The sequence below is a fragment of the Octodon degus genome, unplaced genomic scaffold (assembly GCF_000260255.1).
Source record: "Octodon degus isolate 3935 unplaced genomic scaffold, OctDeg1.0 scaffold00167, whole genome shotgun sequence".
Classification (NCBI taxonomy): domain Eukaryota; kingdom Metazoa; phylum Chordata; class Mammalia; order Rodentia; family Octodontidae; genus Octodon; species Octodon degus.
In genome coordinates this window covers 4,214,631-4,227,451 of record NW_004524743.1, presented here as the reverse complement: position 1 = coordinate 4,227,451, position 12,821 = coordinate 4,214,631, and the positions used below count along the sequence as shown (strand labels likewise).

The window sequence follows — 12,821 nt, the reverse complement described above, 5'->3', positions numbered from 1 at the left end:
CCGGAGCGGAGCCGCTCGAGCCGCTCCGAGGCGGTCGCCTCCCGGGTCTTTTTTACTGACTTTGAGCCGTCCCCAGCCCTGGGCCCCAGGCATTGGCTTGCAATATCCTCCCTAAACCTTCTAAGTTAGCCAAACTTTCTGCAAGTGCTCCAACACCGAAGGGTTGCTGCCCTCCCACCCAGGGGGGCGCCAAACGCCTGGTAAGGGGTGCCCGCAGGGAGACCCCGAAAGAGATGTAGGTTGCTCCCTTTCTTTGCCTGCTTCCCTCCTCCGACGTCCCTTCTCTACCGCATCCCAGCCGCCCAGCTCACGGTCAGAAAGGCTCAGCGAGTCCCTTCTCCCTCTCCAGGTCCGGGCAACCTGCACAATGTGGTCCAAACTTGTCTCCAGGCGCGGCCCCAGCAGCTCCGTCGGGCGTCTCACCGTGTGGGCTGCTTAACGCAAGCAGGACCGAGCCGAGCCCGCACCGGCTCCGGAGGGAGCTCTTACCGCGGGGTCCGCGGCCGCCCGCTGAGCTGTCCGCGGAGCCTCCCGCGCGCCGCTCCGTGCGCCATGGCGCGCAGCCCCGCCCCGGCCGGACTAGCGCCCGCGCGGCCAGGAACAGTTCGCCCCGCCGCCGCCGCCGCCGCCGCCGCCGCCTGCGGGCTCGGTTCCCCCCGCGTAACCCGCTGGTGGCCTCTGCCCGCGAGCGACCAGCAGCTCCTAGCCGCGTACGCAGCCTGGGCGGGATGCAGAGCTCGGTAACCTCCGCCCCTTCCTCGGCTCGGTCCTCTCCGCCCCCTTTTCCACCAGCCCGGAGCTGCACCGGGAGGGACTAAGGCACCGGGCTTGGAAGCCACGGCCCTCCTGTCCGCAGCGGTGCTGCCCTCCCCGCAGGCAGACGGGCTACGGACAGCTTTGTTCTGGGTAAACTCATTGTGCAGCCAAAGGGGCCACTTGGGAGGCTTCAAGATGGAAATCAGGAGCCAGGCTCGCTAGGGAGTGCTGGGCTGTCAGCGGGCAGACCCGACTCATTTCAAGTCCAGCGCGACAGCCCTGAAGACGGCAGGTAGAAAGAAGCCGGGCCTCTAAGGAGAACTTCCTGACCGGTATCCCCAGGGGGTGAGAAGCAGGTGTTCCGGCCAACTGTTGTGATTGGAAACACAGCCCAGGTCCCTCTCACACGGAGGACGGGACCTTTTCCACCTCTCTGCAGAAGGAAAAAGTAAAGGGGCAAGATATCAGGTGTGATTGAAAAATACAGTGTGTGTTTAAATTTAAAAGAACATCACAGTAAAGGTGCATTGTCTTCATGGCCCCCAACACTTCCCCTCCAGTTCCGAAAGCCCTTTTTCATGAGTGGCTGCCTCGCAGTCCGAATCAATTCAAAATATTTGCTTTTAATGGTCATTTTGACTTTGAGGAAGACCTAGAAGTCACACGGTGTGAGATCCAGTAAATAAGGTGGAAGAGGACACACCTTAATGTTTTTCCGGGCCTGCCTTTGCCTCGGATGGCACTAGGCAGCCACATGGGTTGCGCTTTGGATCGCACCTCCTAAAGACAGTCAGGACACAGGATGTGCAGAACTGCTGCAGAAACCGGCAAGAGACAATCACGACAGACTCCAGAGGACAGAGGCTTTGGACGGGGATCAAGGGGTCTTTTACTGTAATCTTTAAATTGAAACAATCACCTCATTTTTAGCTCACCTTTGTACATTCCAGAAGAATACTTGCAGATGAAAGATTCGTGACCTTTTCGTGGTTATGAAAGTTCACTGACTGGTGAAAGAATTTCTGGTGGTGTATATACCCAAAGAGACGTGTAGCTAACAAGTTTTGTGAAGATCAGTTTTCAATAAAAATTATTCACTTTGTGAATGACTATCATTCTAGCCATTTGGTACTATAATGGCGGTTTTGCTAACATTACATTGGTCCATTCCTATTAACTGTGTCTCATTTCTCCTGCTAAGCACTGTGTGAATTTATTACTGACTTTCGGTGCTTAAATTTTAGTACAGTGTGTGTGTGTGTGTGTGTGTGTGTGTGTGTGTGTGTGTGTGTCTCGGGCTCAGCTGGTCCTGGGGGCAGGGCTGGCCCAGCATGTGGTCCCAGGAGTAACTGTGCTTTAGACAGCTGAGCTATCTCACCCACCCAAGTTTTAGTAAAATATAGCTATTGCCCATATGAAAAACTGGTGGTGCCACGTGGAAATAAATTCCCTTCTCCATTCTCCAATCAGGAGGGGTCATAAATTCCTGGAAATTGGAAAGTATAATAAGATGCAAGAATTAGATAAAATAAATTAGCTATTAACTGTAGAAAAACACGATTGCACTGTTTTCTCCTGTGCCAGATATTGAAATTGTATTCACTGATATGATCATAACTTGGAAAAGAAACAGTTGCTGAGTTATGGTTAGAGAATTGAATGTTAATCAAATGTTTTGGTTGGCAGGGAAATATTATACCTGGATGACCAGTAGCCAAAGAACAACTGTGCAGTAAGTCACACTCAAAATATGAATGACACAAGGCACTGCTCTTTCTTTTAATGATTAATAGTAATTAGCCATACATTGAAATTATTAGTTTCCTTGTATTCATTTCCAGCAAAATGAATTCCTACGGAAGTGTTATTTTCCACTTCATCCTCACTCAGGACAATGCCCGGCTGCTCGCCAAATATTTAAAGTAATAAGTGTTACTACTTTAAATATTGTAATTCTCCATTTCGAAAATTCCCAAGTTCTGTAACTTCAGCTTCTGTAACTCCTGAGTAGGGGAAAATAAAAAAAGCAGGAAAGAAAAGAAATTCTCCGTTCAATGTCAAATTGCAGCATTTATTATGTAATATATTCAAAATCATGTTCTTTTTCAAAGTACTACATAACCACATTATTTTAAAATCTACTTTATATATATATATATGATTAAAGTGTCTCATTTAGATTCTATTCCCTAATTAGGACTATTCTACTTAAGTATTAATAAGAAATTCAAAAACACCTGTTTGTCATCTCCTTCATTAGTGGAACAAAGGGCTAATCTGTGAGGAAGAATAAACAGTTAGCTTCCTGCTAGGAAATTACACATGTACACATTGTTTCTGGCCTTATGTAGCTCAGATCTGATCCATTATTCAGAGCTCCAAAGATAACCTTTGGGAATTGGTGAATGGGAAGATGAAGAGAACTAACAGACAAAAAAGTAGGGGGAGGTTGATAAACCCTTCTGAAAAGCAGTGCGATTTTATCATTTCTTTCTAGAAGTGGACATTAATAAACCTACTCACTTTCCCATCCATTCAAGAAATGCACTGAGAGCTCAGTTTTTACCGGTAGTGATTGTAGGAAGCAGAGATTATGTTGTGTGGACAAAGCACACAGCCCGTGTTCAGTGTGGCTTCTGAGATACTGAGAGAAGGAACTTACTTTTGTGACCTGCGCCCCCACAACCTGGATGTAATTTCACACACCGGGAGGCAAAGGTCTCACCACCCTATCAGGAGATAACTACTGATAGGTGTCCAGAAGATACACACAATATGATTAAAGTCAGAGAAATAGGAACTCAGTGACAATGAATTTGAAATACAACAGCATACAAGTCAAGGAGAGTAACTCATGTGCCATAAAGATTGATAGTGGTAGTAAAGAAAACAAGTTTTGTCTTTCAGTTTTTATTATGAAATCATTTGATACATACACTGAGTTATGCAGCACACTTAAATTACAAAAGTATAACAAACCCATGAACCTACTACCCAGTTGAGGACTCTACTTGTTTGCCTGTGACAAGAGATGTTTGTTTTAAAAGTTCAGGGGGCCGGGGAGATGGCTCAGTGGATAAGCACTCACTTCCCTGGCAAGCGCAAGGGCCTGAGTTCAATCCCCGGTTCTGCAAAAAAAAAAAAAAAAAGTAAAAAAAAAAAAATAACAGTTTGGAAACCAGAAGTCCAAAATCAAGGTGTGAGCTAGGAGGGGCCCTCCTGAGAGTGCTCTGTCCAGCCATCGCCTGTTCTTGGTGACCTGAGGGCAGCTTTGGGCGCTCCTTGGCTTGCCAGTGCATCATGCCAGCGTCCACCTTCACGTCCCCTGTGTTCTAGGTTACCATCTTCACATGCCATCTTCTCATGCAGGCGTCTATCTTCCATGATGGATCAGAGTGTTAACTATGAAAGGAGGTTAACTAATTCCATCTGCGATCGAACTGTTTCCAAATAAAGACACATTCTGAGCTACTCAGGATTATAACTTCACCATATCTTACTTGGAGAAGATGGTTCAAAGCATCACAAAAGCGATGCTACAGTGTTGCCGACAGTTTACCTACCTGGTATCTCTGCCTCCATTCCATGACTCTGAATCCCTCCCCTACAAAACCACTGTCATGGATTTATATGTCACCATTCCTTTGGAATTTTATAACTTTTACATAAATAAATGAATATATCAATTTGTCTTATTCTACAACTTGCTTTTTTTCACACAAGATTTTGAAGGTTCTGTATATTGATTATACCGTAGTTATTCATATGTAAAGTGCTGTATTTCTATTACATTTAAGCTTAACTGTTTCAAGTTGATGGGCTTGGTGCCTACCTTGGGAATTAGTAAGACACACTCTTGGGTGTGTCTGTGTGTGTAGTGGATTGACAACTGGAGGTCAACTTGTAAAACCCAGCTGAACTGAATCAGTACTGTGCTGGGTATAGAGGGCCACCTGAGGACTGTTGCCAGAAATGTAAGAGGAGAGTTGGAGAGGAATAGGTGGGGCTGCTGGTTCTCCTGGAGGTGCTTGTCATGCTGGCTTTCCTTAGGTGAACTCACTGTTCTCATTGTTGGAGGAGCTCAGGACCTTGTTTTTGGTGAGAAAGTGCAGTTCACTTTAGGGAGCTCTGACCCTTGCTTTGAGCAACGCTTCTGGCTCGGGAGGAGAAGCTGCAAGCTGATGTTCAGTCTCCTGAAGAGGCTTGCTGCCCTGGCTTTCCTGATATGAACTCAGCTGTTCCCATCATCAGAGGAGCTCGCAACCTCATTGTCACTGAGGATGGCAGTGGTACCTTTCAGGGAAACTCCAGTCCTTAGCTTGAGCAGCACTTCCTAGCTCTAGTTCAGATCCCTCAGCCTGCTGCTGCAGATCCTTCATCCCACTGGCACAGACTTTCTAGCTTTCTAGCTTCCACCACTGAACTGTGGGCCTTCCCAGCACAGATTCAAGAAACAGACTTGCATGAGACACTGTTGTGGGCTCTAAGCCTCTGGTTCGACTTGTGAGGAGGTGCTATCAGGGGAGGGCTCCAGATGGACTCATGCAAAACACTTTCCAGGCTCTCAGCGGGATTCTTTTGGTCTTTAGTGTGTGGACAGATTTCCTACACTTTTTTGTATTTAACTATTTGGGTGACTGTTATAAAATAATCCTATAAATTATGTGTCCTACATTAAATTGCTTCCTTTACAAACCCTGACTACAGCAGGGTGAGTAAGGAAGGTATGACCTTATGGGCTCTATGGTCTCATGTTCCTTCCTGTCTGTCACTGTTCCTCTGTCCTGCTTTCTGACCACCATGAACCTTAAGCAACTTTGCTCTGTCATGCCTATCTACCCTGATGTATCCATTTGGACCCAGCCCAATGTAGACTTAATCCCTGGAAGTGGGTAAGCCAAATTATCCTCTCCTCTTAACTGTGGGTGTCTGGAGCTGTGTCCCAGCAACAGGAATGCTGACCAATACAATTGTGATATCCAGATTTTGAAACATCATTCATCAATAGTCCTCTGAGTTGCCCCAACTTTATCAGGTAGTCTATTATGAACGGTCATTTATTCTTCACCTTAGTAGGAGTTTCTCCAGGTTATGTACCTAGAGGGAAATTATTAAGTCATGGCACTTAAGAATGCCTAACTTTGCAAGATAATGCTAAGTTATTTTTTGTTTATTTGATGTTTTGTTCTGTTTTTTGGCTTTTGGTACAGGGTCTCGCTATGCAGCTCAGGCTCATAGTGATCCCCCTGTCTCAGCCTCCCCAGTGCTGGGATTACAGGTATGCACATCCTGCCTGGTTTCAGTAGTCAACTCAATGCAGGGCTGGAGCAGCATGCAGTACTGGGGATCTAACATGGGTCCTTGCACTTGCCAGGTAGGCGCTTAGACTGCTGAGCTGTCTCCCCAGCCCAATAACGCTAAACCATTACATTAAGTCATAATCCCACATACCCTGTAGTTGAGTTCCCCTTCATTCACTTTCATGACAATGCTCATGATTGTTTTGCTTTTTAATTTTTACCAGTTAAAGGGTTGTAAAATGACATCCCATGTGGATTTAAATTACACTTCCCTTTGTGTGTATGTTTCTTCCTCCATAACATGTCTGTTCAATCGCTTTTGTCCAATTTTTTTCACTGGATTACCTTCTTATTGATTGATTAAAAATTCTACATATAAATGCTCTGTAAATTGAATGCTTTACAAGTATGTTTTTCCAAGTCACAAATTATCCTTTCATTTTCTTTAGGTCATCTTTTCATACAGATCTTAATTTTAGTATAATTAGTATTAAATATTTTAAATTTTATCTCATATTGTGTTTGAGCATTTTCAATGTTGAGGGTTTTGATGGTTTTGTGAGGGTGTGTGTCTCTGTGTGTGTGTGTGTGTGTGTGTGTGTGTGTGTGTGTGATACTAGGGATCGAATTTGAGACCTTGCACTTGCCAGGCAGGTTCGTGTGTCACTACTTCAGACCTTAGATCATATGGGTAGATGTTCTACTATATATTTTCTAAATATTTTACCATTTTTGTCATTCACATTTAAGTCTTTAATCCTGCATTGAATGGTTGTTGTGTATGATAGAAGGCAGCAGTGTGGATAAATGATTTTTGAAATGCCATTATTAAACAACCCTCTATTATGGATTAAGCTTTACTCCAAAATTCATGTCTAAGTGCTAATGTCCCGTAATTTTATTTAAAGACTATCTGTATCCATGAGGCTGGGGAGCTAGCTAGCTCAGCGGTCTGAGCGCCTGCCCGGCCAGTGCAAGGATTCCCAGTACCACAGGTCATGCTGGCCCCATAACCCCGGGTGCACTGTGTCGGTCACCGAAACTGGGCATGGTGGGACGTGCCTGTAATCTCAGCACTGAGGAGGCTTAGACAGGAGGATCACTATGAGTGCGAGCTGCATAGAGAGACTCTGTACCAATAAAAGGTTAAATAATTAACTAAGACCGTGACGTGGGCCCTTATCTGATAGGACCATTGTCTTATAAAAGGAAGCATCTTGAGGTGGCACACAAATGGTACAAACAAAATGTAAACCTTAACATGGCCGTATATAATCCAAGAAGCACTACAGGACTGGAACAGATCCTTCTTTGCCTCTCCCAAAAGAAACCAAACTGTCAGAACATTAATTTCAGACTTCCAGCTTCTAGATTGTGAGACAATAAAACTCAGTCCCTTAATCCACCCATCAATATTTTATTCTGTCAAGCTTAGACTTTGTCTTTCCCGCTAATCCAGAATACATACCTTTTATATATTAAATTTCCATACACACATGAGAAAACTAGTACTCATCAGCTCCCCTATAGCAGAAACCACACTTACATTACAATCTCTAATCTTTGAAATACACAAGGAAGTGCATCCCTTACCTGAGTTACAGCATCAACCCCTCCTAATTGTCTCGTCTTACTTGAAGTCAAGCCATGTTGCCAGGCAGACAGACTGACTTGCTGTGCACAGGGATAAAGCTGAATGACCTAATTCACACTTGAGATTTTCCACTTGTGACTATGTCTGTAACCTCAGAAAATGATCAAATTCCTTTATCCCTTGGTTTTCTCATTTTAACTGTGCAACAATTAATACCACCACACCTCTTACACTGTTAAGACAGCTCAATTAGCTAAGCACTTTGAAAAGCATCTAGAGGCCTATATGTGGTAGATATGACTGAGTCTTTGTAAAATGTGAATACTGCTAATTGTACTCCAGTTTACAACTCTCGTTCATAAACTGCTTTTTATTTTTTATTACTCCCCTCCAGAAAGTTCTCCAGAGCTTCTGTTCGTAAGAGTAATATATATTTTTAATGTTATTTAGGTTTTGGAAAGCAGTTAAACAAATGTCAAAAAGAATTCTTCACTACAGAAATAATAAAGTGCATTGTGACTCTTTTGGGACTGAGATTATGTTCAATGGGTCCCACTGAACTCTAACCCCACGGGGAAGTTCCATTTTGGAATCACTCTTGTCACCTGTAGCATAAACTCTGAACCACTTAACATGCCTTTGAGGCCCTTGCTAATTTATCCAGCTACTTATCTATCTGGGATGAACTCACTCCTACCCACTAGAACTCTATGCTTCAGTTAATCCTCAGATAATAAACCTGACTACTTTCTTATGCTGTGTTTTAGTTACTCTTTTCTTGTTGCTAGGACAAATTACCTGACACACAAAATTAAGGAAGGAAAGATTTATTTAGCTCACAGTTTGTGGAAGTTTCAGTCCATACTCATCTGGCTCCAAAGGCAGAGGGCAGCAGCCCATGTCAGCAGCAAAACAGCAAGAGCAAAATGGCAGGAGTGGTGGCAGCAATGGTCACAGAGAACAAGTCTGTCACCCTTATGTTGCATTCAGGCTGTCCACCCCAGGCTGGGTGTAGCACTTACACCCATAATCCCAGCCTCTTCACACCCATAATCCCAGTGGATCATGAGTTAATCACAAACTTTAGAAGTCTGTCCCAAGATTTCATGAGGTTTTAGGGGACAACTAGACACAAACCATAACAGCCTGGTTCCCTTCATCTTTAGCAATCTTCTTCCAATGCCTCAGGCATTAAATGACTCCCATTTAGTCCCAGGGATATGTGCTCCCCACCCACCAAGTGAGTGTGATCTCTGCAGCCCGGTGCACCTGCAAGTCAGTCATCATCAATACTTTAGCAGCACCTTCACATACGTGCAGTGTGGTTAGTGACCAGGAATGAATGAAGGAAAATTGAATGAATGAACAGATAAAGTAGATGCCTTACAGTTGTGGCATCCAAGCCCAAAGAAGTTAAGTAATTGAGCTGGTTAGAATGTCAAGCACATGTGACAAAGCCAAGTCTGTCTGACCACAAAACCCATAATTTACCAGGTCTTTATACTGCCTCTGGGTTTCATAAAACCTAAAGTGCCGTCCTTTAGGTACAAGGACACTGTTGCTAACTCTACCAGAAGGACAGATGTTTGTATTGTTTACCTTTTGGCGCAGAAAGTTTTGCAATAATCCACCAACATTCTTTCACAATATCCCATACCAGCAGTAGTATTTCATTGTTAACTCTTCCTGTTAAAAGCAGAATAGAAAATCTGGGTAGTAAAAAGAAGGGAGAGATTAGGAGGAAATAAATAGGAATCATATCTTTACCGGTCTCCTATCTTGTGCCTGCAAGTTGACAGGCTGCTTTAATGAGGACATGAATGCCACCAAGTGAATGCTTCATTGTGCTGAAGTTTAGCATAATCAATTTGCTCCAGATTATGAGAGATTATGTGAGATACAGACCTGTTAGGTGTGTATCCTGTAACAGAAAATGCCCCCCCCCTGCACACCAGCGTACTTCAATTTCTTAGTCACCCAGCTAATAGTTCCTGTTACAATTCTAGTTGTTTCTGTCTCTTAGAAACAGCTGGTCACCATGATGCACACTGTGTAAACCAATCCCCAACTGACTTGGCTGCCCATGAGGGTCTGTTCTGGCCTTCTGTGTAGCCCTAGGCCTGGATGGTCACCCAAGTAGTTCCACACCTAGGAAGCTCCCTGTTCTTCCTTGTACCTTTCCTCATGTGCCTTAATATTTTCTCTTCTTACTCTACAGAAGATGCATTTCCACAGGGAAAGGCACAAAGCACAAATTTTGATGATTCCACAATCGAATAAAATGTCCTACTTGCATTTAAAATGGTATTGCACAACATAGACATGAATCATAAAATTCACACTAATACTTTAATATTTTTATTTTATTACTTAGAATATAAAAAATCAAATATAAAACACTATAAGTAGTCAAAAGTGAGACCAAAAAAGAAACAGCTTCATATTTTAGCCCATTTAACAGTACTTTTTTTTCCTGCTTTTGACATTTCTCTCTCGCCTTGAAGACACTGAATGTAGCAAGAGGATCTCTTATCATGGTCCTTCTAATATAACATAATAAATATTTGGTTACTATAAATACCCACAGAAATTTATTCTCTAAAATCTCCCTACCATTAAACTGACAATTAGGCTGTATTTTTATAGTCAGTTCTTCCATTCAACTCGGCAAAAAATTTTTGTTCATAGTCATTCATTGGGTAGAATAACCAGATACACTTACATATTTTTGTCTCAATAACTCTCAGCAATATAAAAAGTGGAGGAAAAAAAATTGGGGACTGGGGAGATGGCTTAGTGGAATAAGCACTTCCCTGGCAAGCGCAAGGGCCTGAGTTTAATCCCCGATTCTGGGGGGAAAAAAAAAGCTATAGAATGTATTTCCTTTTCTATATGATGACAAAACATCTGAGATAACTTGTAAGGAAGAGAAACTCACTGTGACTCCTGGTTACAGAGGTTACAGTGAATGGCCCATTGGCTGTGTAGCTTTTAAGACCATAGCAAGACAGTGCATCATAAGAAGAGTGAGTGTGTGTGTTATAGTATGGGTGTGGTGTGTCCCCAAAGGCTCACATGGTAAAGGTTTGGCCTCCAGTTCCCCACTACAGGAAGGTGGGGGAACCTTCAGGTGGTGAGCCCTAGTGACAGGACTTCACTGTAACTGAAAATATGAGTTACAACCAGTCATTACAACAAGGAACAAAACCAGTACCTGAATGTTGTGTCTAATGAGTAGCAATTTTTCTCTGGAAGTTTGTTCTTTCATATAGTCATGCCTTTATTATCGGTAGGATAATGGTAAAACAGATATCTCTGTTTTCAGAATACCTCTCTGGCATATGAAGGGGATATTAGAACCCTCCTCTGTCTTCACCTTTGCCTCATGAGGCAAAGAGCTTTGCTCCACCACATTCTCTTCCTCCTCATGACTTTCAGCCTCACCTCAGGTCCAAAGCAATATCCCCAACACCATGGATTGGCACTTCTGCAGTCAAGAGTCAGAATAAATCTCTGCCACCTGTAAGTTGATTATTTCAGGAATCTTGCTGAAACTGATTATCAGTGTGTGGCAGAGGAAACTAATTTCATGACACCCAGAACAAAAACACAAGAAGTGGACAGAGTCCCAATACCCACTTCAAGGGCAGGCCCCTCGGGACCTAATTGGTTTCTACTAGGCCTTCAGTGGTGTTTAAGATCAAAATTGTAGCACGCAATGTTATGGTTGATATGTTACTTAAGTCTAGAGGCTTAAGTAAATAACTCAGCAGTTCTACATGCTGGGGTGAAAAGGACATGTCCTTACCACTCTAGAATGTTGTTTATTGAGTCAACCTGAGAAGATTAAAAGGTTAATTAAGTGACTCAGCAGGGGACCAGGGTCCTCACTTTGTATTCATCCTGCGCCTGTGGAGACCATGTGAGCACTACACCCACCCCACCCCACCACCGGAGAGGGTAGCCTGCTTGCAATATAAGTGAGGAAAAGAGGTTTGCTTTCCCCCCTTTTGCTGTCTCCTGCTGCCTTGAACTGTTGCCACTGCCTTGTAGCCAGCTGATTACAGACAGAAACTTCCACAAACCCTAAGTTAAATAAACGATTTCATCCTTAATTTGGGGTGTTGGATATTTTGTCTCTGTAACAAAAAAAGTAACTAAGACATACAGTAAATAAATAGAAACCAAAAAATGTTACTGTCAAACTACCCAAAGCATGAAGCAGAAAAATATTTGAGAGAAAAAGTCATTTTCAGCTTGGATTTTAGAACTAATTACTCATATTCTATATATGTTTCACACTAGCTACAGCTGAAACATCATACCTTATCTTCTAAAAGCTGACGATAACTTACTCTACTATAAATGGCATTGCTTCTTTTATTGTAATTTTTCAAAACTCAGATTAAGAATCATAATCTTGAAAATGTTTCCACTTTCTCTGATTATTCTGACAATAAAAGGATCTTGTCTTGTGAAAATATGAGTTACAGCCAGTTATTACCAACAAGGAACAAAACCAGTATCTGAATGTTGTATCTAACGAATAGCAATTTTTCTCTGGAAGTTTGTTCTTTCATATAGTCATACCTTTGTTATCAGTAGGATAATGGTAGAACAGTTATATCTCTGTTTACAGAATACCTCTCTGGCATATCAAATAATTTCCTCATATCTAAGTTGACTTATAAATTAACCACAATAGATTTCTTCTACTATGTAAGCTCTTTCAATCTAAATTCCCAAATCCAAGTGATTCTGAATGTGTTACTCAACTTTCAATCACTGTCACAAAATATCTGGAACAAAACCAACCTAAAAAGAAGAAAGGATTATTCGGACTCACAGTGTCAGGGGGCCCAGTGCACCGTCAGTTGATTCTGTTGATTTGGCCCCATGGTGAGACATTATTTCATGGCAGGAAATGTGGGGCACACAATCTGTCCACCTCATGGCAGCCAAGAAGTACACAGAAAAAGGAGGGGTTACATTTCCAAACTCTCTTTTAAATACACATCATTCATGACCTAACTGTCTTCTACTAGATCACGCCTTGTAATGGCTCATCCATCACCCAAGAGCACCACAGGCTCTGGGTCAAGCCTTCAGCATGTGGGCCTTTGGGAGACACTGAATGTCCAAGCTGCACTATCTCTTCTCCCATCTCTCCA

At 43.0% G+C, this 12,821-nt stretch overlaps 1 protein-coding gene across 2 annotated transcripts in view; it reads right to left on the bottom strand.

The window, feature by feature from the left end:
• The window catches only part of Ptgfr (prostaglandin F receptor), a 47,101-nt gene extending 46,524 nt beyond the window's left edge, over positions 1 to 577 (bottom strand). The window contains exon 1 of one of the 2 annotated variants that reach the window (XM_004643174.2): positions 490 to 577. The gene's annotated coding sequence lies outside the window, so the exon portion shown is untranslated. Of the gene's footprint in view, positions 1 to 311 lie in introns of both variants that reach the window. The other variant, XM_023703280.1, reaches the window with a different exon arrangement.
• Positions 578 to 12,821: the final 12,244 nt, after the last annotated feature.